This window comes from Bubalus kerabau, chromosome 2 (genome assembly GCF_029407905.1).
Source record: "Bubalus kerabau isolate K-KA32 ecotype Philippines breed swamp buffalo chromosome 2, PCC_UOA_SB_1v2, whole genome shotgun sequence".
NCBI classification, from domain to species: domain Eukaryota; kingdom Metazoa; phylum Chordata; class Mammalia; order Artiodactyla; family Bovidae; genus Bubalus; species Bubalus kerabau.
Window position 1 is genome coordinate 45651743 of NC_073625.1, and position 26285 is coordinate 45678027.

General features: G+C 36.2%; 3 pseudogenes; all 3 read left to right on the forward strand.

Moving 5' to 3' along the window:
• The first annotated feature begins 1062 nt into the window (after positions 1–1062).
• LOC129644404 (olfactory receptor 5W2-like) lies at positions 1063–2073 on the forward strand (annotated as a pseudogene).
• A 5671-nt stretch (positions 2074–7744) lies between these two features.
• Positions 7745–13545, forward strand: LOC129644695 (olfactory receptor 5W2-like; annotated as a pseudogene).
• Positions 13546–20022: 6477 nt separating this feature from the next.
• LOC129644405 (olfactory receptor 5W2-like) lies at positions 20023–23792 on the forward strand (annotated as a pseudogene).
• The last annotated feature ends 2493 nt before the right edge of the window (positions 23793–26285 follow it).

Here is a 26285-nt window from a genome sequence, read left to right on the forward strand (position 1 = left end):
ACTGGGCATGGAACAACAGACTGGTTCCAAATAGGAAAAGGAGTACGTCAAGGCTCTATATTGTCACCCTGCTTATTTAACTTATGTGCAGAGTACACCATGAGAAACACTGGGCTGGAAGAAGCACAAGCTGGAATCAAGATTTCCAGGAGAAATATCAATAATCTCAGATATGCAGATGACACCACCCTTATGGCAGAAAGTGAAGAGGAACTAAAAAGCCTCTTGATGGAAGTGAAAGAGGAGAGTGAAAAAGTTGGCTTAAAACTCAACATTCGGAAAACGAAGATCATGGCATCCGGTCCCACCACTTCCTGGCAAATAGATGGGGAAACAGTGGAAACAGTGGCTGACTTAATTTTTGAGGTTCCAAAATCACTGCAGATGGTGACTGCAGCCATGAAATTAAAAGACGCTTACTCCTTGGAAAGAAAGTTATGACCAACTTAGATAGCATATTCAAAAGCAGAGACATTACTTTGCCAACAAAGGTCCGTCTAGTCAAGGCTATGGTTTTTCCTGTAGTCATGCATGGATGTGAGAGTTGGACTGTGAAGAAGGCTGAGTGCTGAAGAATTGATGCTTTTGAACTGTGGTGTTGGAGAAGACTCTTGAGAGTCCCTTGGACTGCCAGGGGATCCAACCAGTTCATTATGAAGGAGATCAGTCCTGGGATTTCTTTGGAAGAAATGATGCTAAAGCTAAAACTCCAGTACTTTGGCCACCTCATGCGAAGAGTTGACTCATTGGAAAAGACTCTGTTGCTGGCAGGGATTGGGGGCAGGAGCAGAAGGGGACAACAGAGGATGCCATGGCTGGATGGCATCACTGACTTGATGGACGTGAGTCTGAGTGAACTCCAGGAGTTGGTGATGGACAGGGAGGCCTGGTGTGCTGTAATTCATGGAGTTCAAAATGGTCGGACACGACTGAGAAACTGAATTGAACTGAATAGAAAACTATCCCTCCTTAAACATGTATACTCATGATCTGTATAATTTTCTAAGTATAAAAAAGACAATTACAGAGAGAAACTTTGTTCTCTTTTATATTATTTTGCAGATGTGCAGAAGTGGTATACATCCATGTGTTATTTTCTTGATCATTTTCTCAAAAGTTTACCTAAGGTCTAAGAAGAATGGATACAGGAACTGCTCTTCTGTGACTGAATTCACTTTCTTTGGGGTGACACTGAGAACAAAGTGATCCTATTTACCATATTCCTACTTGTTTATCTCATGAGTCTTCTGGCAAATCTTGGAATGATAACCCTGATTAGGATGGATCCCCAGCTGCACACACCCATGTAATTTTGCCTCAGCCCCCTTTCCTTCTGTGACCTCTGCTATTCCACAGCAATCATGCTCAAGATGCTGGTATACGAATTTGCCAAGAACAAGTCAATCTCCTTCAGTGGCTGTACTCTGCAGTTCTTTGTTTTCTGTATCTCTACATATTCTGAGTCTTTGTTGCTGGCAGTGATGGCCTATGACCAGTACAAGGCCATCAGCAGCCCCTTGCTCCATGTGGTCAGCATATCCAGCAGGGTTTGCTCCCTGATCATGGCTGGGGTTTACCTGGTGGGGATGACAGATGCTCTGATACACACAACATTAGTATTCCACTTATGTTTCTGTGGGCCAAATGAGATTAACCATTTTTTCTGTGATTTACCTCCACTTTTTTTCCTTTCTTGCTCAGGTACACAGGTCAATGAGTCAGTGATATTCATTGGTTTTGGTTTTATTGAACTGAGCACTATTTCAGGAGTCCTTGTCTCTTATTTTTATATCATCCTTTCAGTCTTGATGATCCACTCTGCTGAGGGGAGATTCAAAACTTTTTCCACCTACACCTTCCACTTAACTGCTGTGGCGATTTTCCAGGGAACTGTGTTCTTTTTGTATTTCAGGCCAAGTTCATCCTAATTTTCTAGATCAAGACAAAATGACCTCATTGTTTTACAGTCTTGTGATTTCCATGTTAAATCCTCTGATATGTAGCCTATGGAACAAGAATGTAAAAGAGTCCTTAGTAAAATTGAAAGCTAAACTATATTTTAAATATTTGTAATATGCATATGTGAACAAAATCACACACATATAGTAATTGTGTAATTAAAATTATGTGGCATGACACATGAGAAACAATTTTCTCAGGTTCCTAAGTGAATAATTATTTGTATTAAACTCCACTGTTAAGACTGGAGGAGGAAATGGCAACCCACTACAGTGTTCTTGCCTGGAGAATCCCCAAAGAGAGAGGAGCCTGGTTAGCCACAATCCATGGAGTCTCAAAGAGTCAGACACGACTGAGTGACTAAGCACAGCACTGCTGTTAAGAAATAGTGCAGTTTTCTTCAGATTTCATGCTTAGTGTGTGGGCAGGATTTAAATATGGCACTTACTGTTTTTGAAAAACCTTTTGACTTTTCTACTTATGCTAATTTTTGCTTTATTTGTCATTCAAATATTATTTAAGTCTCACTAAAACATCATGCAATGTCTTAAAGATTTTGTCTTAAAATCAAAGTAAATCAAAGATTTACTGAGCAATCTTTCAGAATTCAGGGTATTTTATACTTTATAGTACATCTTATAGATTCTATACTAATGAATTTAAGCTGGTACTAGTATTAAACATTAATGAACTAAGCAGGTTAGCAATAAATGAGCCACAAAATTATAATGGGATAAAAATTTGAGGGCATTTGTGAGGCATTATGCCATGTTAGGAAAAGTTCTCATTGTGGAAAAAGCTACAAATTTATAAAATTCTTATTTTATGTAAAAGATGTATAGTTTTCTATTCCTACCATATTTTATCAATTCACCGAACTCTTTTGAAACTGTTACTCATAAAAGGCAGCCTAACTGAAAATATTGTCTGAAAATTAAAGTCTAAGACAAACCGGGCCTCAGTGGATTGGCAGGTATTGTGTAGTAAATAAACATGTAATCTAGTTAATTTGTCTCCATTCAAATGACAGATGTATATTACAGCATCTAATGACTGATTTGACCTACTTATTGGTCCACTTAATTGGATCTAATAAATGTGATATTAAAAAAAAAGAGAAAAAATAAGCCCATTAAATGGAAGTCAAAAATAGTATTATAGCAGACAACATTTGATTAATAATAGGCTTCCTCATCTGGAATTGGATAACTTAAAGTAGAACTGAGTTTTTTTTTAGGAAATTCACAATTCAAATCCAAGTTGTGGCAATGGCATGGAAATACATTTATTACATGAAAATTCTTAAAATTCCACAGAAATAGAGAACACCATATCAAAAGACTCTGATGTATTCTAGACTGTCTACTTCAGTCCTCATCACTAACTTACCTTCTTTCCATAGCACATTCCTCTTACACATCACCAATGACTGATGGAAAATATATGTAATGTCAGTTGTTACTTCTCATCTTTCATTTCTAATTTTATTGACTTGAGTCTTCTCTTTGCTTCTCTTGATGAGTCTGACTGAATGTTTATCAACTTTATATTATCAAAGAACCAGCTTTTAGTTTCACTGACCTGTGTTATTATTTTCTTTATATTTTTCATTTATTTATGCTCTGGTTTTTATGGTTTGTTTTTTTTTTTTTCTCTTTCTTTAGTTTTTTTTTCTCACTTTCACTTTATTTTTTTAAATTTAAATTTATTTTAATTGAAGGCTAATTACTTTATAGTATTGGATTGGTTCTGCCACATATCAACTTTGATTCCTTCTATTAACTTCAGGTTTTGTTTATTCTTTCTCTAGTCACTTTAGGTGTAATGTAAGGTTGTTTATTTGTGATTTTTCTTGTTTTCTGAGGTAAGACTGTATTGCAATAAGCTTCCTTCTTAGAACTGCTTTTGCTGAATACCTTAGGTTTTGGACTGTCATGTTTTTCTTGTCATTTGTCTCTAGGTATTTTTTGATTTCTTCGTTTTCTTCAGTGATTCATTGGTTGTTTAGTCACATATTGTTTAGCCTCCATATGTTTGTGCTTTTTACAGCTTTATCTTGTAATGGAGTTCTCATAGTGTTGTTGGAAACAGATGCTTGTTACTAATTCAATTTTTAAAAATTTACCGAGGCTTGGCTTGTGATCCATGATATGATCTATTGTGGAAAATGTTCCATGTTTATTTGAGATGAAAGTATATCCTGCTTCTTTCAGATGAAATGTCCTACAAATATCAAATCTAATGTGTCATTTAAGACTTGGTTTACTTATTAATTTTCTGCCTGGGTGATCTGCCTGGGTGGGTATAATTTGAGTGTTAAAGTTCCCCACTATTGTTGTGTTACTGCCTATTTCCCCTTTTATAGATATTAGCATTTGCCTTATATATTGAAGTGTTCCTGTATTGGGTGCATATATATTTACAATTGTTATGTCTTCTTCATGGATTGATCCCTTGATTATTGTGTAGTGTCTCTTTTAACATTCTTTATTTTAAAGTCTGTCTTGTCTGATATGAATGTTACTTTTCCAGTTTTCTCTTGATTTTCATTTGCATGGAATATCTTCTTACATCCCCTCATTTTCAGTCTGTTTGTGTCTCTGTGTCTCTCAGTCTGTTTGTGTTTCTTTGTATATATCTTCTTGATGAGACTTAATTTGTTCAATTCTTTGTTCAATTTTTATTAGGTTGTTTGTTGTCTTACCGTCTGTGAGGATTCTTCATATACTTTGGCTACAAGTTATTTGTCATATCTATCTATCTATATCTATGTCTATCTATCTATGTATATATGGTTTTCAAACATTTTTCCTCAAACTTTGAAAATATATGCATTTATATAGATATTCAAAAGCTTGCTTCTCTGATTTATTTTTGCACACTGTTCCACTTATCTCTTGCTACATAAACTGAATTTCATAACTAGATAACTTAAGAGAATGACCACTGACCATGAGTGCTCAGTTATGTCTGACTCTTTGCAACCCCATGGATGGTAACCTGCCAGGCTCCTCTGTCCAAGAAATTTTCCAGGCAAGAATACTGGATTGGGTTGCTATTTCCTACTCCAGGGGATCTTCGCAACCAGGGACCTAACTCACATCTCCTGCTAGACAGTCAGATTCTTTTCTACTGAGCCACCTGGGAAACCCTTGAATGTATACCCATTTATATATATTCAAAATCTTTTTTCTCTTATTTATTTTTGCACACTGTTCCAGTTACCTCTCCTTACATAAACTGTATTTCAAAACTAAATAACTTAAGAGAATGACCACTGACTCCTTATTTTGTTCTTTCTTGTATCTACTGAGATTGCATGAAATATTCAGTGGAAAGGTGGGCTAGGTTGCAAGTTCTTTAATAATTGACACTAGATGAGAATGTCTAGAAAGATGGATTCAAATTCTCCCCTTTCAGTTCATGTAATCTCAGAATGTGCCACATTGTAAAATCAGATGGCTAGTTGGAATTTCTACATGGCAATTCATGGCTTTCACATACTGTCTTCTTCAAGACAAGACCCAGAAGTGATTGACAATATTTATGCTAATTTTCTTTGTCAAAACAGATGAAGTATGGCAAAAATTCAAAGAAGGATAAATATGCAATACATGAAGTACAGATGAACCTTGAAAATATTTCAGTGAAGATAAGAAGGCTGATGAAAAGAATAACCAAAAAAAAAAAAAAAAACACAAGCAAACAAACAAAAAAGTGTATTACATAATTCTGTTTAAAAGTAGGCGAGGGTTCAGGATGGGGAACACATGTAAACCTGTGGCGGATTCATTTTGATATTTGGCAAATCTAATACAGTTATGTAAAGTTTAAAAATAAAATAAAATTAAAAAAAAAAAAAAAAAAAAAAAGAATCAGAAAGTAGATTAGTAGTTACCAGGGCTCAGGGAGGAAAAAACGGAAAGTGACAGCTAATAAATACGGATTTCTTATCATAGTGATGAAAAAGTTGTGGAAGTAAATACTGGTGATAACCTAAGAACCTTAAAAAATATAGTAGAAACAAAGAACTATATACATTAGAAGGCTGAATTCTATGATATACACATTGCATTTCAGTAAAAAAGAAAACATGAACCAAGTGTGGTAATATCCTTAAATGAGATGTGAAGGAGACTCTAAAACACTATGAACAAATATAAGGAAATGGAAATAATGGAGGGAGGATCTTTGAGTTTCAGTAGGTTTACTCTTTAACTAAGAAGGATGAAACCATTTCAGGATAACTGTGAAGCACATAATACAAAAAAAAAAAAAAAGTTTCTTTTTACCATAGATCAATTTGATGACAGTAGTAAAGCATGAGAACTCAGTCCGTGCTAAGTGGATTCTGAATTCTCAGGGAGAAATACAGAAGCAGAAATATAATTAATGAAATGTTTGCATAACATCAAGGCAAAGGGGCAGTAGCACAGGGATTTAAGTCCCATTGTACCTGGTAAAATAAGAAGCCATCTGCTTATTGTTCAACTAGCCAAGACCTGCTCATCTTAGGTAGTCTCCAGTTCCTAACTTAAAGAATATAGAAGAAAATACATAACATTTTGAGGAAAAAAAATTGTAAATGAACATTTTGTGCATGCCTACTCATTAAAATCTGAAATCAATGGCTAGAAATATTTTGATCTCAGAATCACAAGAATCTGACATTGTTAATATCCACAATGCAGCTGTTTATTTTATTTTGCTCTTTCTTCATAGGAAATATTAACTTTTTATCATTGGAAAGATGTATACATGAATTTAAAGTATGTTTTGTTTTATTAAAACAGAGTAGGTCCACAATAAAAATAAAAACATGTACAAATTCATCTCCATGTGAACCACATGCCATGTTTACTTAGTTCTGTGGGAAAAACGTTCATTGCTTACATTCATTTCTTATAAACAGTTACATGTAAACACATACACATATATTACAAAGATAAAAGTCTATGTATTTTAGAAACATTATTTTCCCACATCTTATTTCCAATTTAGTCACTAACAAGCCATTTAAAATCTATAATGATGTGAATTATGCAATAAATTCTGTCATTTTCACTTCCTTTTAGCTCTTTTTTCCACTCATTAAGAGAGTCACCTTTTGACAACCACCGCTCCACAAAGATGTAATGAGAATTGTGGGAAATCATGAATAAATTTCTAGAAAACCAGGTCAATAATACCCATTCATGTCACAGCAAATACTGAATATAACATATACTAAAACCAGTAATATAATTATTTTTATTACTAGTCATTTATATACTTACTGTTTCTCACTAAGTTCAGTGAACTAAGTCAAATTCTCTGAAACCGATCATACTTTTATGAGAAACATAAATATTGTTATCGTTTTTTGTATCTAAGTGACTATTTTCAGCCTTCATAAATAGTCCTGTGTCTTACAGTCTCTAACACTGGCGTCTCTTCTAGGTTTTTCTCTAGAGGTAAAGAATTAAATTTCTTCAAATCTACTCCCTGGGATGAAGAAACTAACACTCAGAGAAGAGCTTGTAGAATGTAAAAAACCTCATGAATGACATATAGATTTACATCCAATTTCTCAAAGGTCTTTCTCAGATACTTTTTCAGTATTGCAGAATAGAGGGCCATGCTTCTTTAAAGAGTGGGTGCATGACTGGATAGTTTTATAAGTATAAAAAGACACTTACAGGAAAAAATGGTCTTATGACATTTTGTAGATGACAAAAAGTGTTACACATGCAAGTATCATTTTCTTGATCATTTTCTCCAAAACTTTGCACAAGAACAAAGAAGAATGGACACAGGGAATTGCTTCTCCTTAACTGAATTCATTTTCTTGGGAATTACTGATAACATTGAGACCAAAGTGATTCTGTTTACCACATTTCTCCTTGTTTATTTCATTAGTCTTCTGGCAAATCTTGGAATGATAACCCTGATCAGAATGGATACCCAGCTGCACACATCCATGTACTTTTTCCTCAGTCACCTCTCCTGCAGTGGCCTCAGCATTTCTGCAGCAGTTGGCCGAAAGATGCTGGTAGACCTATTTGCTAAGAAGAAATCAATTCTCTTCTGTGGCTGTGCTCTGCAACTTTTGGTGCTCTATACCTTTGCAGATTCTGAGTGTCTCCTGCTGGCAGTGATGGCCTATGACTGGTACACGGTCATCAGCAGCCCCTTGCTCTACGTGGTCAGCATGTCCAGCAGGGTGTGCTCCCTGCTCGTCTGGGGATTATCTGTTGAATATAGCAGAGACTTTGATATACATGATATTAGCATTCCACTTATGTTTCTGTGGGTCAAATGAGATTAATCATTTTTTGTGTGTGTGATGTTCAGTTCCGTTCAGTTCAGTCGGCTCAGTCATGTCTGACTCTTTGCAACCCCATGAATTGCAGCACGCCAAATCTGTAAATGGACAGATGAAAATTCAGATGAAACAGAAAATTAGTTATGATCAATATTTAATTTCAGTCCACTAACATTTATGTCATGTTATCTTATTGTGGCTTTATTGCCATTGCCTTAATACCTACTGTTTCACATAAGAATGAAATTCTTATGCTTTAACCTCTTGCTTATTTATCATCTTGTTGAGAATATTTGTTCAATTTTTTTTAATACTCAGCTTTTGTTAAGTTTTTTTTTTCACTATTGATGAAAGTTTATATATTTTATATGCAAGTTCTTTGTCATATAAACGAATGTATATTTTTAAAATATTTTAAATATTTTCTTCATATATTATGGAAATGTTCCTCTCTATTTTCTTTCACACTGCTTCATCCTTGGTGGTCACCAAGGATGACCATACTTTAGTCACTAAGTTGTGTGACTCTTGGAACCCCATGGACTGTAGCTTGCCAGGCTCCTCTATCTATGGGAATTTCCAGGCAAGAGTACTGGAGTGGGTTGCCATTATCTTCTCCAGGGAATCTTCCTGACCCAGGAATCAAACCCAAGCCTCCTGCATTGCAAGCACATTCTTTACCAACTGAGCTATGAGGGCAACCCTCCTTATGTTAGATTAATTAAATAACTATACTGATATATACAAGCTCAGTTTGTGCTAAATTTGTCCCTGAATTCATGAGGCAATACACAGAAGCAGAAACATAATTAATGACATGTTTGCACAACACCAGCACCCAAAGGCAGTGGCCCATGGATTTAAGTCCCAATGTACCAGTTCTGTGAAGACCTACAAGACCTTTTAGAACTAACATCCAAAAAAGATGTCCTTTTCATTATAGGGGACTGGAATACAAAAGAAGGAAGTCAAGAAACACCTGGAGTAACAGGCAAATTTGGCGTTGGAATACAGGATGAAGCAGGGCAGAGACTAATAGAGTTTTGCCAAGAAAATGCACTGGTCATAACAAACACCCTCTTCCAACAACACAAGAGAAGACTCTATACATGGACATCACCAGATGGTCAACACCGAAATCAGATTGATTATATTCTTTGCAGCCAAAGATGGAGAAGCTCTATACAGTCAGCAAAAACAAGACCAGGAGCTGACTGTGGCTCAGACCATGAACTCGTTATTGCCAAATTCAGACTTAAATTGAAGAAAGTAGGGAAAACCACTAGACCATTAAGGTATGACCTAAATCAAATCCCTTATGATTATACAGTGGAAGTGAGAAATAGATTTAAGGGCTTAGAGCTGATAGATAGAGTGCTGATAAACTATGGAATGAGGTTCATGACATTGTACAGGAGACAGGGATCAAGACCATCCCCATGGAAAAGAAATGCAAAAAAGCAAAATGGCTGTCTGGGGAGGCCTTACAAATAGCTGTGAAAAGAAGAGAAGCGAAAAGCAAAGGAGAAAAGGAAAGATATACACGTCTGAATACAGAGTTCCAAAGAATAGCAAGAAGAGATAAGAAAGCGTTCTTCAGCGATCAATGCAAAGAAATAGAGGAAAACAACAGAATGGAAAAAACTAGGGATCTCTTCAAGAAAATCAGAGATACCAAAGAAATATTTCATGCAAAGATGGGCTCAGTAAAGGATAGAAATGGTATGGACCTAACAGAAGCAGAAGATATTAACAAGAGATGGCAAGAATACACAGAAGAACTGTACAAAAAAGATCTTCACGACCCAGATAATCACGATGGTGTGATCACTGACCTAGAGCCAGACTTCCTGGAATGTGAAGTCAAGTGGGCCTTAGAAAGTATCACTACGAACAAAGCTAGTGGAGGTGATGGAATTCCAGTTGAGCTCTTTCAAATCCTGGAAGATGATGCTGTGAAAGTGCTGCACTCAATATGCCAGCAAATTTGGAAAACTCAGCAGTGGCCACAGGACTGGAAAAGGTCAGTTTTCATTCCAATCCCAAAGAAAGGCAATGTCAAAGAATTCTCAAACTACTGCACAATTGCACTCATCTCACACGCTAGTAATGCTCAAAATTCTCCAAGGCAGGTTTCAGTAATATGTGAACTGTGAACTTCCTGATGTTCAAGTTGGTTTTAGAAAAAGCAGAGGAACCAGAGATCAAATTGCCAACATCCTCTGGATCATGGAAAAAGCAAGAGAGTTCCAGAAAAACATCTATTTCTGCTTTATTAACTATGCCAAAGCCTTTGACTGTGTGGATCACAATAAACTGTGGAAAATTCTGAAATAGATAGGAATACCAGACCACCTGATCTGCCTCTTGAGAAATTTGTATGCAGGACAGGAAGCAACAGTTAGAACTGGACATGGAACAACAGACTGGTTCCAAATAGGAAATGAAGTTCGTCAAGTTTGTATATGGTCACCCTGTTTATTTAACTTATATGCAGAGTACATCATGAGAAGTGCTGGACTGGAAGAAACACAAACTGAAATCAAGATTGCCGGGAGAAATATCAATAACCTCAGATATGCAGATGACACCACCCTTATGGCAGAAAGTGCAGAGGAACTAAAAAGCCTCTTGATGAAAGTGAAATTGGAGAGTGAAAAAGTTGGCTTAAAGCTCAGCATTCAGAAAATGAAGATCATGGCATCCGGTCCCACCGCTTCATGGGAAATAGATGGGGAAACAGTGGAAACTTTATTTTTCTGGGCTCCAAAATCACTACAGATTGTGACTGCAGCCATGAAATTAAAAGATGCTTACTCCTTGGAAGGAAAGTTATGACCAACCTAGATAGCATATTGAAAAGCAGAGACATTACTTTGCCAACAAAGGTTCATCTAGTCAAGGCTATGGTTTTACCTGTGGTCATGTGTGGATGTGAGAGTTGGACTGTGATAAAGGCTGAGCACCGAAGAATTGATGCTTTTGAACTGTGGTGTTGGAGAAGACTGTTGAGAGTCCCTTGGACTGCAAGGAGATCCAACCAGTCCATTCTGAAGGAGATCAGCCCTGGGATTTCTTTGGAAGGAATGATGCTAAAGCTGAAACTCCAGCAGTTTGGCCACCTCATGTGAAGAGTTGACTCATTGGAAAAGACTCTGATGTTGGGAGGGATTGGGGGCAGGAGGAGAAGGAGACGACAGACGATGAGATGGCTGGATGGCATCACTGACTCGATGTACATGAGTCTGAGTGAACTCTGGGAGCTGATGATGGACAGGGAGGCCTGCCGTGCTGATTCATGGGGTTGCAAAGTGTCGGACACGACTGAGCGACTGATCGGATCTGATCTGATCTGGACCTGGCAAAATAAAATGCCATTTGCTTATTGTTCAGCTACCTAAGACCAGCTCATCTCAGTTCGGTTTTGAGGTCCTGAATTAAAGAACATAGGACAAAAACATTCCCATTTGGGGGAAAATCAATTTGTAAATAAAATATTTTATAGCTGCTTACACAGTTAAATATATTCTGTAACTTAATGTTCAGTAAAAATATTTTCTTCTCAGAACTGGCAGATTCTGTACTTGTTAATATCCATAATATAATTATTAAATTAATTTATTTTGATTCTAGTTTATAGGAAAGATATTACTCCTTTTATCATCAGAGTAGTATATAGGTGAATTTAAAGGGGGGTTGGTGGGGTTGTTTTGCTTTATTGAAAATATAATGTAGGAGCAAACTTAAAAATTAAAATGCGCATATTCATCTTCATGTGAAGCCCCATAGCTACTAAGGTCAAAAGAAAAATAAAATCCTTACCAACGTACTAGTCTCATATACATCAGAGACATGTGATCTGCATGCAAACATAACAGACACATGGGGTCGCAAATAGGGACAATTGGCAAATATTTTCCCTATTTCCACTTTTATAATATAAAAAATCCATTAAAACCCAAAGAGAGGCTACAGTGGGTGTTAGATTCTGTGGTTTTCACTTCCTTTTAGCATTTTTACTTGTTCAAGAAACTCCCTCTTTTGGCAGAAGAAACTCTATAAATAGGTAATTAGTCATGTGGCAAAGCAGTGATATATTTTTAGAGAAAGATTTCAAAGTTACTTATTTCATGTCTCACTAAATACTAAAGACCAGGATCAATAACAAAATTATTTTCATTGTTATTGGTGTATGCTATACTAATAGATTGTAAAACTAATACATAAATATTTGAAATTATGTAAAACTAATACATAAATATTTTAAATTATGTTTTATGTGCAACATGATAATGAAAATATATTTTTGTTCAAGGAAACTTTTCAGCATAGTAAATGTTTATTCATATATTTTCAGCCTGGTTTATCGGACACGACTGAAGATACTTAGCAGCAGCAGCAGTACAGATAAGTCTGAAGTTAAGATGATCTTATTTGTCATGTTTGTTATTGTCTATCTCATTAACCTTCTGGCAAATCTTGGAATGAATATTTTAATTAGGATGGATCCCCAGCTGCAAACACCTGTGTACTTTTTTCCTCAGCAACCTCTCCTTCTGTGACCTCTGCTATTCCACAGGCATTGACCCCAAGATGTTGTTGGACCTTTTAGCCAAAAAGAGATCAATCTCCTTCTATAGCTGTGCTATGCAATTTCTGGTCTTCTCTAACTTTATAGACTCTGAGTCTTTGTTGCTGGCAGTGATGGCCTATGACCAGTACAAGGCCATCAGTGGCTCCTTGCTCTATGCAGTCAGCATGTCTAGCAGGGTGTGCTCCCTGCTCATGGCTGGGGTTTACCTGGTGGGAATGGCAGATGCTTTGATACACACGACATTAGCATTCTGCTTATGTTTCTGTGGGTCAAATGGGATTAACCATTTTTTCCTGTGATTTACCTCCACTTCTCTCCCTTTCCTGCTGTGATACATGGGTCAGTGAGTTGGCATTATTTCCTTTTTTTTTTTTTTTGGCTGTGTTTAACTGACATCCATTTCAGGAGTCCTTGTCTCTTATTGTTATATCATTCTAGCAGTCTTGAGGATCCACTCTGCTGAAGGAAGGTTCAAAGTTTTCTCCATATGCCCTCCCACCTAACTGCTGTGGCAATTTTCCAGGAAGCTGTATTTTTCATGTATTTCAGGCTGAGTTCATCCTCCTGTCTAGATGAAGACAAAATGTCCTCGTTGTTTTACACCCTTGTGATTCCCATGTTAAACCCTCTGATTTGGAGCCTAAGGAGCAAGGATGTGAAACAGGCCCTGCAAAAACTGAAACTTTAAATATGATTTTAAAGGTTTATATTTCACACACTCATAGTCACAAGTACACATATGTTGTGTTTTTTGCTTTTATAAATGTATACTTCATGGTATAAGAGACACAAAGCTGTCTTAAATAGTTCAAATGATAATTTTTGTTATAAAGTCTAAATTTTAGAAATATTTTAGTTCTGAAATATAGCATACTTATATTCATGTATCAAGAATTTACATATGGCACTTTCTCTTTGTGGAAAAATTTCCAGTTTTCTAATTTTGCCAAATGTTGCTGGTTTATTCTTACATTTAAATAATATTTCAGCTACATTAAGAATCATTGTAGTTCCAGAGAAATCTTTGAGTCTCTTTATGTTTTATGGTATACACTGTACTTTCTATACTAATGAATATAAGCTAATGCTAATAAGAAGCATTAATTGATTAAATAGCTATATAGCTTATAAGAAATCTCAAATTCATTATGAAATAAAAAAATGAGGATTTTAAATCCAAAATAAAATCTAAAACCAGTGTATCCTTAGATAGATATATTCAGTCTTAGATCTAGTAATTATTCTACTTGGGAGATAAAATGATACTGGACAGAAGATGTGACAATTAGATTTGTCTTGAGAGGGACAAGACTGTCTTTTAGAATTCAAGAAATTTTGTTTATAACATATGGAAGAACCATAAATTCATTATGCTGACTAAAATAGATAAAGGTAAGTACTGTATAGCTTCACATATATGTTGAATCTTAATATTTCAAATTCATAGAATTAGAGAGTAGACTGATGGTTTTTTCCAGAGTCTCAAAAGTGGGCAAAATGAGTAATAATGGCCAAGCTTTCTATTATTCAGTGAATAAGTTCTGGGGATCTAATGTATATGATGACTCCAGGTAATAATTCTATATTATAAACTTGAAATTTGCCAGGAGAGTAGATCTTAATGGTCCTCATGATACACACATTCTAAATACTAACTGTATGAATTAATAAATCATTTACTAAGCATACCGTGGTGACCATTTCACAATATATTCATATATCATATCTACATTTTGAATACCTTATATGTGCTAATTGTCAATTTTAACTGAATAAAGCTTGAAGAAAAGGAAGGAAAGACAGTTATAAGGACCAATGGACAGGACATTAGTATTGTACATCATCATGCTGTCATTGTTGTTGTTGTTCAGTCACTCAGTTGTGTCTCTTTTCAACCTCATTGTCTAGCACACCAGGCCTCCCTGTCTCTCACCATCTCCCAGAATTTTCACAAGTTAACATTCATTGCATTGGCGATGCCATCCAGCCATCACCAATCTCTGATGCCATCCAGCCATCATCAACCTCTGTTGCTCTCTTTTCCTTCTGCTCTCAATCTTTACCAGCATCAGGAACTTTCCCAATGAGTCATCTGTTCGCATCAGGTGACCAAAATATTGGAGTTTCGGCTTCAGCTTCAGTCCTTCTAGTGAATATTCAGGATTAATTTCACTTAAGATTGACAGGTTTGGTCTCCTTGCTGTCCAAGGGACTTTCAGGAGTCTTCTCCAGCATCACAGTTCCAGGGCATCAATTCTTTGTCACTCTGCCGTCTTTACAGTCCAGCTCCCACAACCATATGTGACCACTGGGAAGACCATATCCTTGACTATATGGAACTTTATTGGCAGAGTAATGTCTCTGCTTTTCAACACACTATGTTTGTCAATGCTTTCCTGCTAAGAAGCAATTGTCTTCTGATATCATGGCTTCAGTTATCATCCACAGTGATTTTGGAGCCCCAAAAGAGGAAATCTGTCACTGCTTCCACATTTTCCCATTCTACTTGCCATGCAGTAATGGAGCTGGATGCAATCACCTTAGTATTTTTTAATATTTATGAACTATGAATTTCATCACTTCCTCCATGATAATTTGCTTTCCTTGTTTCCTCTTTTCATCCCTGTTTTGATGTCTGTCTTTTTGTGATGAACAGTCATCTACTTAAAGTGTTATTTCTTTTCATCCTATTTGTGAGCATTCTTTTCTTAAGGACTGAGCATTCCATACTGTTATCCAAAACACTCCATGTTGTCTGGGTCACAAAAGGAAAATAAACAAACACATAAAAAATTAAAATACTGAATCACATTTTTGAGTGTTATTTTTATCTCAGTAAAAAATTAGCAGAGGGATAGTATAAATATACATGTATATTGCAGTATATGCATTGTATACACAACAGATTTAGGGGAAGGTTCGTCACATCGTGCAGATACTAAAATAATGGCTCTATGAAGACATGCATATTAATTATACTTGGCAGTACAGTGGCCAAGAGTCTACCTGCCAATGCAAGAGATTCAAGTTCAATCCCTGGGTTGGAAGATCCCCTGGAGGAGGAAATGGCAACCCAATCCAGTATTCTTACCTGGAAAATTCCCTGGACAGAGGATTCTGGCAGACTACAGTTCATGGGTTGTTAAGAGTAGGAGATGACTGAATATGTATATATATATATATGTAAGAAGAGCTATAAGTTCTTGATATTTGACTATTTCGCCTGCTTTTGTTTTTGTTTCTTGAAGGATAGAGGTGAATCCATTTATTGAGAAAATGTGGATATGGTCATATATTTGAAAAACCTTACAAGACTGAAAGATATTCTTAATTTTCTATTAAAATTATAAAGCTAAAAGCCACTGAAGCTTCAGGTTTTCAAACTGCCCTATGAAATTTCCTTATGTGAAGATATTCTAGATAGAAGTAAACTCTAAGAAATGCCTCTGTTACTCAGGGAGGCCTTTGTTAGACATTATGTCATTTTAGGAAAAGAGCTCATGGTGGATCAAAACTTACAGAAAATTATTTTCTTTGACAAAAGTTTGAAAAGTCTATCTCTAACATATTTTATCAATTTACATAAACTCTTTTGGAATTGCTGCTCATGAGTAGAAATACAGTAGAAAAACTTTGTCCTAAGTATATGAAATTCTAAGCAAAATAGAGTGTCAATAGATTGTGATGAATTACTGACTTTCATCTATATAATGGAAATTTATTATAGTATCTAAGGACAAATTTTATCTAAAAACCGGCCATTTTTATTAGATCTACTTGTGTGATGTAAAAAAGAAAAACATTAAACCCATTAAATGGAAAGTCAACAATGAAATTGACTGATTTTGCCTCTTCTGGAATTTGCAAGGTTAAATAACATTATAGGAATTATTATTATTATTATTTAGGAATCAATAACTAAACTAAAAAATGTGAGAATGTATAATAACTTTTATTTTGGGATTTTGCAAAATAAGAAATCTGCACTAATAAGACTTTGATGTGAACCTGTTATTCGAGCCTCAGCTTCAGCACCAGTCCTTCCAATTAATATTCAGGGTTGATTTCCTTAGGATTGACTGGTTCTAGTTGAATAAAATGCACCTCAAGGGATTTTTGAAGCCCAGAAGATCAAGGAGTACCTAAGGGAAAATTAATTTGCATAGAAATAATTAAACTTAAAAGTTTTTGCAAAACGAAGGAAACTATAAGCAAAGTGAAAAGACAGCCTTCAGAATGGGAGAAAATAATAGCAAACGAAAAAACTGACAAATAATTAATCTCAAAAATATATAAGCAGCTCCTGAAGCTCAATTCCAGAAAAATAAGCGACCCAATCAAAAAAATGGGCCAAAGAACTAAACAGACATTTCTCCAAAGAAGATGTACAAATGGCTAACAAAACATGAAAAGATGCTCAACATCACTCATTATCAGAGGAATGCAAATCAAAAGCACAATGAGGTACCATCTCATTCCAGGTCAAAATGGCTGCTATCAAAAAGTCTAAAAACAATGCTGGAGAGGGTGCAGAGAAAAAGGAGCCCTCTTACACTGTTAGTGGGAATGCAAACTAGTACAGCCATTATGGAGAAGAGTATGGAGATTCCTTAAAAAACTGGAAATAGAACTGTCACACGACCCAGCAATCCCACTGCTGGGCATACACACGGAGGAAAGGAGAATTGAAAGAGACAGGTGTTCTCTTTCAATGATGACCCCAATAGTCATTGCAGCACTGTTTACAATAGCCAGGACATGGAAGCAACCTACATGTCCATTGACAGATGAATGGATAAGAAAGTGGTGGTACATATACACAGTGGAATATTACTCAGCTATTAAAAAGAATTCTAATGAGGTTCTAATGAGGTGGATGAAACTGGAGCCTATTATACAGAGTGACAAAAGTCAAAAAGAAAAACACTAATACAGTATATTAATGCATATATATATATATAGAAATATGTATATGTAAATATATATATATATATATAAATGTGGAAATATAGTAACGATGACCCTATATGTGAGACAGCAAAAGAGACACAGATGTAAAGAACAGACTGTTGGGTTCTTTGGGAGAACGGAGGATGGGGTGATTTGAGAGAATAGCATTGAAACATGTATATTAACATATGTGAAATAGAGTGCCAGTGCAGGTTCAAAGCATGAAACAGGGTGCTCAGGGTTGGTGCACTGGGATGACCCTGAGAGATGGGATGGGGAGGGAGGTGGGTGGGATGGTCAGGATGGGGTACACATGTACACCCATGGATGATTCATGTCAATGTATGGCAAAAAACACCACAATATTGTAAAGTAATTAGCCTCCAATTAAAATAAAAAGTAAAAAATAATAAGAACAAGAATTACATGATCAAGGGCAATTCTACATATAACAAATATGTGCCAGAGAGGTAAATAATGATGCTGACATTCTTTTGTGAAAAAAAAAAAAAAAAGCGTCCACTTTTTTTGTTTGTTTGCTTGTTTTTAACCAGTCGAAAATTATTAGCAATTAGTTATGTGGCTTGAGGTTTTCTCAACAATATTTCCACATTAATATATTTAATATTTAATATTTAAGTATTGGGTTGATATCACCAAGAATTGCAATGACCTTAAAAGGGTATCAACAATTGTTCCTATGAATCATTTTTCCCAAATTAAAAATATACTAATGATATGAAATTTAGCTTGATGAATTTCTTAGGTGTATAGAAAAAAAAAAAAAAGACAAGAAAAAGCAGGAAACAAACAACCAAAAAAAATAAATAGAAATGTAACCCAAACAAATAAGAATATAATCTGTGTTCATGTTAAATACTAATGAAAATTCAGATAAAAAATAAAATTAGGCATGATCAGTATTTTTAAATTTAACCCATTGTTACTTTATTGTCATGTCCCTAATAAGTAAATGTGCTGAGCAAAGAGCTATACATGACCTTTCCATTTATACATCTTCTTGGTGAGAGTATCTATTCAATCCTTTGTGCAGATTTTATTAATTTGAATTTTATTATTGATGATAGATTTTCATAAAGTTTGCACACAAGTTCTTTGTCAGATATATAGATGCATGGATTTCAAACATTTTCTTCACTTTGGGGATAGATATAGATATTGTTATTGTTGTTCAGGTGTTAAGTCTCATTGGACTCTTTGTGACCCCAAGAGCTGTAGCATGCCAGGCTCTCCTATCCTCCATTATCTTCCTGAGTTTGCTCAAACTCATGTCCAATGAGTCAGTGATGCCATCCAACAGTCTCATATACTGTCACCCCCTTCTCCTCCTTCCCTCAATATTTCCCAGCATCAAGGTCTTTTCCAGTGAGTTGGCTCTTCACAGCAGATGGCCAAAGAATTGGAGATTCAACATCAACATCAGTCTTTCCAGTGAATATCCAGGGTTGCTTTATTTCAGGATTGACTGGTTTGATCCTTTTGCTATTGAAGGGACTCTCAAGAGTCTTCTCCGGAACCACAATTTGAAAGCATATATTTTTCAGCCCTCAGCCTTCTTTATGGTCCTACTCTCTTTATGGTCCTAACCTTACATGACTACTGGGAAAAGATTTAGCCATTTGGATCTTTGTCAGCAAAGTGATACCTCTGCTTTTTAATACACTCTCTAGGTTTGTCATAGCTTTCCATCCAAGGAGCTGCTGCTGCTAAGTCACTTCAGTCGTGTCCGACTCTGTGCGACCCCATGGACTGCAGCCTACCAGGCCTCTCTGTCCCTGGAATTCTCCAGGCAAGAACACTGGAGTGGGTTGCCATTTTCTTCTCCAATGCATGAAACTGAAAAGTGACAAGTGCCTTTTAATTTCAATGTCCATAGTGATGTTGGAGACCAAGAAAATATCTATCACTACTTCCACTTTTTCCCCATCTATTTGCTATGAAGTAATGGGACTAGATGTTGTAATCTTTGTCTTTTGAATGTTGCATTTAAGCCAGCAGTTTCACTCTATTCTTTCACCTTCAGTGAAAGAGACTGAAAGAGACTCTTTAGTTCCTCTCCATTTCTGCCATTAGGGTGATATCATCTGCATATCTGAGGTTGTTGATATTTCTTAAGGAAATCTTGATTCCAGCTTGGGATTCATCCAATCTGGAATTTTCCATGATGTACTCTGCATATACAAATTAAGTAAACATGGTGGCAATGTACAACTTTTATGTAAGTACGATTCTGACTGATGTTTCTTGACTGCTTACAGATTTATGAGGAGGCAGGTAATGTGGTCTGGTATTTGCAGCTCTTTAAGAATTTTCCACAGCTCATTGTGATCCATGCCATCAAAGGCTTTTTCATAGTCAATGAAGCAGAAGTAGATATTTTTCGGAATTTTCTTAATTTTTCTATGATCCAACTAATATTAGCAATTTGATCTCTGGTTCCTCAGTCAGTTGAGTTCAGTCATGTCCGACTCTTTGCTACCCCATGAATTGCAACATGCCAGGTCTCCCTGTATCACCAACTCACGGAGTACACACAAAATCATGTCCATCAGTCAGTGATGCCATCCAGCCATCTCATCCTCTGTCATCCCCTTCTCCTCCTACCCCCAATCCCTCCCAACATCAGAGTCTTTTCCAATGAGTCAATTTATCTCATGAGGCGGCCAAAGTACTGGAGTTTCAGCTTTAGCATCATTCCTTCCAAAAAACACACAGGACTGATCTCCTTTAGAATAGACTGGTTGGATGTCCTTGCAGTCCAAGGGACTCTCAAAGAGTCTTCTCCAACACCATAGTTCAAAAACATCAATTCTTCAGCGCTCAGATTTCTTCACAGTCAAACTCTCACATCCATGTATGACTACTGGAAAAAACATAGCCTTGACTAGACGGACCTTTGTTGGCAAAGTAATGTCTTTGATTTTGAATATGCTATCTAGTTTGCTCATAACTTTCCTTCCAAGGAGTAAACATCTTTTAATTTCATGGCTTCAATCACCATCTGCAGTGATTTTGGAGCCCCAAAAAATAAAGGCTGACACTGTTTCCCCATCTATTTCCCATGAAGTAATGGGATCAGAGGCCATGATCTTCATTTTCTGAATGTTGAGCTTTAAGCCAACTTTTTCACTCTCCTCTTTCACTTTCATCAAGAGGCTTTTGAGTTCCTCTTCACTTTTTGCCATAAGGGTGGTGTCATCTGCATATCTGAGGTTATTGATAGTTCTCCCAGCAATCTTGATTCCAGCTTGTGCTTCTTCTAGCCCAGCGTTTCACATGATGTCCTCTGCATATAAGTTAAATAAGCAGGGTGACACTATACAGCCTTGACATACTCTTTTTCCTATTTGGAACCAGTCTGTTATTCCATGTCCAGTTCTAACTGTTGCTTCCTGACCTGCATATAGCTTTCTCAAGAGGAAGGACAGGTGGTCTGGTATTCCTGTCTCTTTCAGAATTTTCCACAGTTTATTGTGATCCACACAGTCAAAGGCTTTGGCATAGTCAATAAAGCAGAAATCGATGTTTTTCTGGAACTCTCTTGCTTTTTCCATGATCCAGTGCATGTTGGCAATTTGATCTCTGGTTCCTCTGCCTTTTCTAAAACCAGCTTGAACATCTGGAAGCCTGGCTTGGAGAATTTTGAGCATTACTTTACTAGCATGTGAGATGAGTGCAATTGTGTGGTAGTTTGAGCATTCTTTGGCATTGCCTTTCTTTGGGATTGGAATGAAAACTGACCTTTTCCAGTCCTGTGGCCACTGCTGAGTTTTCCAAATTTGCTGGTATATTGAGTGCAGCACTTTCACAGCATCATCTTTCAGGATTTGAAATAGCTCAACTGGAATTCCATCACCCACACTAGCTTTGTTCATTGTTCTGCCCTTTCTAAATGGAGCTTGTATATCTGGAATTTCTCAATTCATGTCTGTTGGATTTTGAGCATTTCCTTTCAAGCATGTGTAGTGAGCACAATTGCATGGTAGTCTGTGCATTCTTTGCCATTGCCCTTCATTTAGGTTGGAATGAAATCTGATCTTTTCCAGTCTTGTGACCACTTGCGAGTTTTCCAAGTTTCCTGGCATATTGAGTGAAGCATTTTAACAGCATCATTTTAAGATATGAAATAACTCAGCTGGAATTCCATCAACCCCATTAGCTTTGTTCATAGTAGTACTGTCAAGGCCCACTTGACTTCACACTCTAGGATATCTGGCTGTAAATTTTTGACCACACCACCATGGTTATCCAGGTCATTAAGAGTTTTTGGTACAATTGAGGTATATCTGTAGACAATTATTCAAAGCTGATATATTGCTATTTTTTTATGTAATTTTCTCAGGTGGCTCAGTGGTAAAAAAATCTGCCAGCCAATGCAGGAGATGGAACCCAACACAGGTTCCATCCCTGAGTTGGGAAGATCAACTGGAGGAGGAAATGGCAACCCAATTTCAGTATTCTTACTGGGAAAATTCCATGGACAGAGGAGCCTGGGTGATTACAGTCCAGGGGGTTGCAAAGAGTTGGACATGATTGAGCAACTGAGCACAACACATTATTTTCTACCCTGTAGTCCTAAATGCTTAAGGAAAATATTTAGAAAGTACTACCTTTACAAATACTTGTGCCATGGAGTTTATAAAATACAAAATAATTATTGCTCTAATTTGTGAGGCCTTAAATTTAGCAGAGATTCTTACAAGAGCAAAGTAACATAGATCATTTAAAAAGTGCTTGGTTTGTAGAATGTGAGTGAGACATAAAATCAATGAAATATCCTTTGGTATGTGGTTGGAAGATAGGACTAAGATAATGTTTAGTGATGATGGCTGCCTTGAAAGATTGCATTGGCAAGAATAACATAGCATCATTTTTCATGACAGATAAAGAGCAAAACAACCCAACATTTCTCCAACAGAAAAATGAGTCAATAAAGTGTGTAATATCCACAAAATGAAATATTATTGTGCCCTTCAATGAGACAGAATTCTGATTCTGACACATACACAACATGGATGAGCCTTGATAATACTTCACTGAAGAAAAGAAACCTGAGAAAAGAAAAAAATACAGCACATATTGCATGATTCTCTTTATATGCAAGACAAAGAATAAGAAACTGCTCAGAGTCAGAATAAAAATTAGTGGTTGCCAGGGTTGGGGTCAGCAGGGACAGGGAATGAGAGCTAATAGGTGTGGGCTTCTTACTGAACTGATGAAAATGTTCTAGAGGTAGATAGATCTCCAGCTGCACACACCCATGTACTTTTTCCACAGCTACCTCTTTCTGTGACCTCTGCTATTCCACAGCCATTAGGCCCAAGATGCTGGTGGACCTATTTGCCAAGAAAAAAATCAATCTATTTCTGTGGCTGTGCTCTGCAATTCTTGGTCTTCTGTATCTTTGAAGATTCTGAGTGTCTCTTGCTGGCAGTTACAGCCTATGATCAATACAAGGGCATCAGCAATCCCTTGCTCTATGCAGTTAGCATGTCCAGTGGGATGTGCTCCCTGCTCCTGGCCAGGGTTTACCTGGTGGGAGTGGCAGATGCTTTGATTCACACAACATTAGCATTCCACTTATATTCCTGTGGATCAAATGTGATTAACCATTTTTTCTGTGATTTACCTCCACTTTTCCTCCTTTCCTACTCTGATATCCAGGTCAATGAGTTGCTGTTGTTTATTGTTTTCGGTTTCATTGAACTGAGTACAATTTCAGGAGTCCTTGTCTCTTACTGTTATATCATCCTTTCAGTCTTGAAAATCCACTCTGCCTTGGGGAGGTTCAAAGCTTTCTCCACCTGTACTTTCTACCTAAATGCGGTGGACATTTTCCAGGGAACTCTACTCTTCATGAATTTCTGACCAACTTCTTCCTACTCTCCAGATCAAGACAAAATGACCTCATTGTTTTACACCTTTGTTATTCCCATGTTAAACCCTCTGATTTATAGTTTGTGAAACAAAAATATAAAAGAGACCCTAGAAAAATTGAAAAATAAGCTATGTTTAAATATTTTTATTATATATTGTACATATTACTGCACATATATAGTAATTGCTTAATTAAAATTATATGTCATGACACATGAGAAACATAACTTTTTTCCATATTCCTAAATGAACAATTATTTGAATTAAACCCTGCTCTTAAGAGATATTTCAGTTTCCCTCACATATTATGCTTATTATGTGGCCAGAGTTTCTATATGGTACTTGCTATTTTTGAAAGAGCTTTTGACATTTCTAATTGTGCTAATTCTGGAGTAATTTTCTATTCAAACATTATTTCAATTTCATTAAGACATTATGCATGTATTGATCAATCTTCCAGCATTTAGGATCTTTATATTTTATAGTATTTCTTTTTAGATTCTATATTGATGAATTTAAGATGGTGCTAGTATTAGACAATAACGAACTAAACAGTCAAGTAAATCATAATTAGACTTAAAATCATCATGGAATAAAAAATTGAGTGCTTTAAATCCAAAAGCAAAGTATCTAAAACTAGTGTAAAGTAAAAGCATCTTTGGGTAAAGATATTCATTCTCATATGGATGGTCCTGGGACACCTGCAGGCTCTGCCCCAGTGCTGTTCTGGTCTGGAGCCTGGGGCTCTATGGGTGAAGAAAAGATAGCAGTCAGAGAATGTGACAATTGAACAGGTCTTGAAGTAGAGAATCCCCTGTCTTTAGCAGTAAAGAAGTCATATTTTTTTGCAACATGGGATAATCTCAAGGATGTTAATCTAAGTAAAATATGTCAGTCAGAGAAAAACTAGTATTGTATGATCTCATGTATATGTGGAATCTAAAAAGGCAGAATGAACTCATAGAAACAGAAAGATTATTGGTCGCTAGGAGTTGGAAGGTGGGAGAAATGGGTGATGATGCTCAAAGTGTGCAAACTTTCTGTTATTACATTTGATGAATAAGTTCTGGGGATCTAATATACATGGTGACTGTAGTTAACCATAACATGTTATAAACTTGGAATAGGTTACAAAAGTAGATCTTAAATGTTCTCACTATACACACACTACAATGGTAGCTATGTGAAGTAATGAATGTGTTAACCAATTTTAGTGTGGTAATCATTTCACAATCTATACATATATCAAACCATCCCTTTGTATATCTAATGAATGTAAATGCTATTTGACAGTTATATCTGAATAAATCAGAGAAAAAAGAAAAGTTGAAAAGTAGGTTACAAAGAGCAATGGGAAGAACCTTGGTAAAGTACATTATCGTGCTGCCATTATCAGCTGTCAACACTCTGTCATATCATCTAAGATAATTTCCTTTCTTATTTCCTCATGTTCAGCCCTGGTTAAACATTTTTCTTTGTCTCTTTGAGTTCCACAAACAACCATCTACTTAAGGCATTATTTTACTTTCTGTGACCTTAGGAAGCAGCCCGATCACACCAGGTACCAAGATGGTAAACCCTGTTTTAGGAGTATGGAGAATTCCATTGATATTTGCTTGGGAGGACATAAGGAGGACATAAAAGTGTAACTTCCAAGATATTTTCCAATTTTGTACATAACTAATATAAATAATAGTAAACAAGTTATTTTAAGAAAAGTAATAGAACTCTGTTGACTTAGAAAAAATGTTCACCATGCATAATTTTTAAAATGAGACATCTTCACTTATATGATTTTTATACATAGAAAAATTCCCAAAGCAAGTATGTTTTTCCCAGAGTCCAGCTCCAGCAGCCAGGGAATCAACCTGAAGGGATGGGCGGTGTTGGCGAGTAACGATGCAGCCTCTCAGTTTTCTTGGACTGCATATTTATTTCAAGCATAAAATTCTCTTTTACACTTTAACAAAAGCATTAGGTCAGAGGTTTGACATTTTCAGTTCCCACTGACCCAGATTTGTTGTCTCCATAAATCATTGTTGCCCCTCAAAAGGAGTTCCTGACTCAGCAATACTCTTATCTACTTCTTATGTGTCCTTGTGAATACACTGTAACTCATGCTAATGTCTGGGCTGCATACCACATTCCTCAGTTTACTTCTATCTTTCTAAATCTTGTTTGCCCCTAGTATCCTGAGCTCACTTTCTCTAAAAAGGCTTATAACCACTAATATATACTAAAATTCCTAATCTCTATAAGCTATAGTAAAATATGCTAACATTACAACATTCCTTAAATCTTTAGCTTCTAATGATTTTAATTATTCCTAAGCCCTAAATTCAGTAAGCTCCTTTGCCATAAACATTTCCCTCACAAATAGGTTTCAGATAGCAATCCCTCCCATGGCTTCAAGCTGCGGCCTATGTGCTCATCTTGGAACACTCTTTTGTAAAGGTCCTTGAACGAATGCCAATGATTAACTTTATGAATTATTCTCTGAGCACAGCTGCAGAAGGCTTTGTACCTTCTCATGCTCCTCTCGAGAATAATAAGCACCTTAATATTATTTTCAGTCAACTC